Source organism: Vulpes lagopus, chromosome 6, assembly GCF_018345385.1.
Source record: "Vulpes lagopus strain Blue_001 chromosome 6, ASM1834538v1, whole genome shotgun sequence".
In the NCBI taxonomy this organism is placed as follows: domain Eukaryota; kingdom Metazoa; phylum Chordata; class Mammalia; order Carnivora; family Canidae; genus Vulpes; species Vulpes lagopus.
Genome location: NC_054829.1, coordinates 92610303 through 92616024, shown reverse-complemented (window position 1 = coordinate 92616024; position 5722 = coordinate 92610303). Strand labels below are relative to the sequence as shown.

Genomic DNA, 5722 nt, shown 5'->3' with positions numbered 1-5722 from the left:
CATTTACTTTCAAAATAAAATATTTGGGGCACCTGGGTGGCTCAGTGGTTGAGCATCTGCCTTGGGCTCAGGTCCTGATCCCAGGGTCCCAGGATCAAGTCCCAAGTTGGGCTCCCTGCAGGGAGCCTGCTTCTCCCTCTGCCTACGTCTCTGCCTCTCTCTCTTTCATGAATAAATAAATAAAATCTTTTAAAAAAATGTTTACTGTGCTCGCTTCGGCAGCACATATACTAAAATTGGAATGATACAGAGATTAGCATGGCCCCTGCACAAGGATGACACGCAAATTCGTGAAGCGTTCCATATTTTAAAAAAAATGTTTACTAGTATAGTAAGCTTTCTCTACAAGGAGCTTGAGCAAATATCGGCCCAGAATATTTTATTTATTTATTTGTTTATTTATTTATTTATTTATTTATTTATTTATAAGTAGGCTCTACACCCAGTGTTTAGCCCAACACTGAGTTTGAATTCATGACTCTGAGATCAAGTCCTGGGCTGGGATCAAGAGTCAGACACCTAACCAACTGAACCACCCAGGTACCCTCAGTCTGGAATATTTAAATTCTTATGATATTACGTAGCTTTGCAATGTAATTTCACCCAAGGACATGGAAAATTTAATTTTCTTCATTCATCTTAGACAATATTTTTGTCTGTTTGAGAACCAGAGTTATTCTGAGAATTTAGCACAAGTGACAGAATTATTCTTTGACCCCCTTCCTTAGCATTTTTTGTACCCCATGATCTGTCTTTCTCTGAGAATTTAGGAGACAATTTAGAATAGGAGGAAGGATTCCACTCAATTTCAGTTAAACCATGTTTATTAAGCACTTACAAAGTACTGGATAGTATGCTCAGTGTTGCAGGGGATACAAGCAAACAATATATTTCTTATCACTGACAGTGTCAATGGCTGGTTAGGGTGTGGTTAGATCCACCACAATCTCTATTATTTACCATCACCTATCCCCAAAAGCACACAACCTGGGGAAAAGCACTGTATCTAATATTTTAAAGTGCCTTCTACACATATATGCTCTATTAGGAGCACTCCTCTTCTACCTCATACTCTCAATAAGATTGCCATCTTTTATCTTGACTTTTAGTACTTAAGAAACTTAGAGGCTGGTATGGGAGAAAAAGCAAACACACATACAAACACACACACCTCAAAACCTTTGATATAAAGGAATATAATATGGAAAGTGCTTTTCCACCTTTTTTGTTTTCTAACTACCATCTGGATGCCTTTCTTCTGAACCTCCCCTTTATTCTCTATATCCTTTTAAATCATAGCATTCTTTGCAAAATCTATTTTCTTAGAGCTTGTGTGTTAAATCACAATGGTGTATGTCTTGGTCAATTATTATTAAAACCTAGAATCTTCCAACCAATGTAAACTTCAAGATTAATAAGCATAATGTTTTACATTTTGATTCCTTTCTTTGTTCTCTCTGTCTTAGATATGACAATAAGTCATTGTATGGACTGATCATTTCTCTTTAGTATCCATAGTATAAACATTTTGAACTACCAAAATGAGCTGACTTCTATCTTTCCCTATTTACTTTCTCTGGTAGTGATGTTATTTTTCTAGAATCACAATGACTATTTTTTTTAAGTACTTCTTACTTTATTTTATTTTAAAATTAATATACAGTAAGGCTGACTTTTTTTGGTGTACATTTTTGTGAGTTCTAACACACTTATGAATTCATGTAATCATTCCCACAATAATTCAATCACAGTCATTATTTTTAATTGTTTCTTTTCTTATTGTTGAGTCTTAAAAGTTCCTTACGTATTCTGTAAAAATATGCTTTACTGGATATAAGATTTGCAACATTTTCTTCCAGGTTTTACTTTGTCTTCTCATTCTCTTAACGGTATCTTTTACAGGGCAAAACCTTTAATTTTGATTACTTCCAATTTTATGGGTCATGCTTTTGGTGTTGATTCTATAAATACTTTGCCTAATTCCTGGTCGTGATGATTCTCTACTATGTTTTCCTCTAAAAATTTGATAGTTTATGTGTTATATGTATAACCCAATCCACTGTGAGTTAGTTTTGACATAAGATGGATAGTTTAGGTCACAGTCCTTCTTTTATTTTTAACATATGAATGTCCAATTGTTCTGACATAATTACTTGAAGAGACTATCTTTTCTCAATTGGATTAACTTCGTATTTTGTCCAGATCAATAAACTTTAACTGTGTAGGCCTATTTCTGGATGTTGTATTCTGCTTCATTGATCTGTAGGCCATCCTTTTGCTGAAACCATTGATTGATTGATGTATTAAATTATGTATTAATGTATTGATTAATATAACATTATAGGAATTCCTAAAATTGGGTAGCATAAGTCTTACAATTTTGTTCTTTTTAAAAATTGTTTTGACTATCCAAATTCCTTTGACTTGTTATACAGATCTATAATCAGTTTCTCTACATCTACAAAAATTCCTGCTTGGATTTTGACTGGTACTGTGTTAAATTGGCATCAATTTTGAGGAAAAGTGACATATTAACTGTATTAAGTCTTCTGATCCATGAACAGGGTATGCCTCTTAATTTATTTAGGTTTTCTTTGATTTCTTTAATCAGCATTTTGAAGTTGTTAGATTTATTCCTAAATATTTAATTTTTTTGGAATTATTATGAATGTTATTTTTAAAAAATTTTGAGTTTCCAGTTGTTCATTCCTAGTATAAACAAATATGATTGCTTTTTGTGTGTTGAACCTGTAGTCTACAACCTTTCTAAACTCACATAATATTTCTTAGAACTTTTTTGTTTATTCTATGAAGTTTTTACATATACAAGCATGTCATCTGTAATTGAGACGGATTAATTCTTTTTTTTCCAATCTGTTGTCTTGTCTTATTGGCAAGGATGGCTAGGATTTCTGGTATGATGTTGAATTGAATGGTAAGAATGAGCAGTTGTGCCTTATTCTAACTTATGGAGAAAGCATTAATCATTTCACCATGAAGCATGATTAACTATAGGTATTTTGTGATACCTTTTATCAGGTTAAGGAAGTTTCTTCTCCATTCCTAGTTTACTGTGTATTTTTTATTATAAGGAGATGTTGAATTTTGTCAAATGCTTTTTCTGCTTCAATCGATACAATCATATGGGTTTTCTTCTACTGTCTGTTAATATGGTGGATTACATTTGTTGATTTTCAAATATTGAATGAGGCTTGAATTCCCAGGACAAAATTCCCTTGGTTATAGTTATTATTCCTTCTAAATACTTATAGGCTTGATATATTAACACATTGTTGATTACTTTTTTGGTCTACATTCAAATCTATATTCATGTAGGACATTATTAGTCTGTAGTTTTATTTTCTGGTACTGTCTTTGGTTTTAGCATCACGGTAATGCTGGGTATGATCTGTTTTGATGACTATCCCTTGTGCATTTGAGAACAATAATCTACTTTTGTTGGGTTGAACATTCCATAAAAGTTAGTTGGATACAATTGGTTAATAGTATTGTTCAATACTACTATTCTTACTATTTTATTGTTTATTTTTTCTTCAATTATTGAGAAAGGAATGTTGGAGTTCCTAAATATAATTGCAGATTTGTGTGTTTTTCCTTTCAGTTTTATCAGTTTTGACTTTATATGTTTTGAAGTTCAGGTTTTTTTTTAAGATTTTATTTGTTTATTCACGAGAGTTACAGAAAGGGAGGCAGAGAAATAAACAGAGGGAGAAGCAGGCTCCTCACAGGGAGCCCTAAGTGGAACTGGATCCCCAGACCCAGGATCTCTCCCTAAGCCGAAGGCAGATGCTCAACTGCTGAGCTACCCACGTGTTCCTGAAGTTCAAGATTTTTAAAATGTCTTCCTGTAAATTTACTTTCATTAAAATCACATAATGTCACTCTTTACCCCTAGTAATTTTCCTTGCTTTATATCAACTGTGTCTAATATTAATATAGCCACTCAAGTTTTATTTTTTTAAGACTTTATTTATTTATTTAACAGAGAAAGAGAGAGCACAAGCAAGGAGAGCAGCAGAGGGAGAGGTAGAATCAGGTTCTCTGCCAAGCAAGGAGCCCAATGCAGGGCTCGATCCCAGGACCCTGGGATCATGACCTGAGGCGAAGGCTCATGCTTAACTAGCTGAGCCATCTGGGCACCCCAACCTTTCTTTTGATTAGTGCTTACATGGTGTATCTTCTTCCATTCTTGTATTTTTAACCTTCCACTATCATAATATTTAAGACAGATTCTTATAAAGAGTAAATAAATGAACCTTTAAAAAATCATTTGACAACTTTTTTAGTTGGTCTTTTAAAATGAACTATTTATATTTAATAAAATTATTGATATGTTTGGTATTTGGACCATCATTTTATTATGTTTCTTTTTATTCCCTGTGTATTTTCTTTGTTTCCCCTTTACTGTTTTTTTTTAAGATTTTATTTATTTATTCATGAGAGACACAGAGAGAGAGAGAGAGAGAGAGAGAGAGAAAGAAAGAAAGAAAGAGAGAGAGAGAGAGGCAGAGAGACAGGCAGAGAGCCTGACGCCGGGCTCCATCCTGGGACTCCAGGACACACCCTGGGCTGAAGGTGGCGCTAAACCGCTGAGCCACCCAGGATGCCCTCTATTTAGTTTTAAATGTTTCTTTGTATAGCTTTTTTAAATGGTTGCTGTAAAAATTATAACATACTTAGAATTATATTACTGTATGCTTAGAATTAATATTTTACCAATTCAAGAAGAATGTATAAAATTCCTATAAGTTCCTTTACTTTTCTCATTCATGGTCATAGTTGTCAAATGTATTACTTCTACATACCCTGAAAATTCGAACAAAACAATGTTTTTGAAAGCAATAATTTTTGCTTTTGATAGGCATACGTGTTTGAAAGAACTTAGAGGAAAAGAAATATCTATCATATTTATCCAGCTTCTACTATTTCTGTTATTCTTCCTTCAGTCTTAAAGTTTCAGATTTCCTTCTTGTATCATGTTCCTTCTGAGAAACTTCCTTTGGCATTTTTTAGAGCAAGTCTGTGTTGATAAATTCTATTACTTTTTATTCATCTTAAAATGTGTTTATTTTTCTTTTATTCCTAAAAAATATTTTCACTAGATACAGAATTCTGGATTGATAGTTCTTTTTCTTCAGCACTTTGAAGATTCTACTTCCTTCTGACTTCCAATGGCTTCTGATAACAAACCCAGTCATGCAAATCATTGTTACCATAGGAATGTATATTGTTTTACTTTGATTGCTTCCCGGTTTTTTTCTTTGTCTTATTGTTCAGCATTTTGATTATGATGTTTCTGGATATTGAGTTCTTTAAAGTTATCATGGGTGGAGTTTATTGAGCTTCTAAATTCTCTACCTTTATGTCTTTCATCAAATCTAGGAAGTTCTCAGCCATCATTTCTTCAAATTTTTGTGCTCTGTGCTTTTTCTCATTTCATTTTGGGACTCTGATGACACAAAACTTAGACCTTTCACTATTGTTTTATGGGTCCCAAGGCTTCGTTCACTTTTTTGGAAACTTTTTTTTTGTCTCTGTTGTTTAGGATAATTTCTATAGATCTGTTTTTTTAAGTTTATTGACTTTATTCTGTCATCTTGATTTTGCTGCTAGCCTGTCTAGAGAATATTTTTAGGTTATTGAATAGAATATTTTGAATTAGATTATTTTAATTGAATTAGAATATTTTAGGTAATTGAAT

The 5722-nt window shown here is 32.9% G+C and overlaps 1 non-coding gene across 1 annotated transcript; it reads left to right on the top strand.

Annotated features, from left to right (window-relative positions):
* Positions 1 to 206: 206 nt before the first annotated feature.
* Positions 207 to 310, top strand: LOC121493966. Its single transcript, XR_005988615.1, has one exon. It is a non-coding gene; the product is annotated as a U6 spliceosomal RNA (small nuclear RNA).
* The last annotated feature ends 5412 nt before the right edge of the window (positions 311 to 5722 follow it).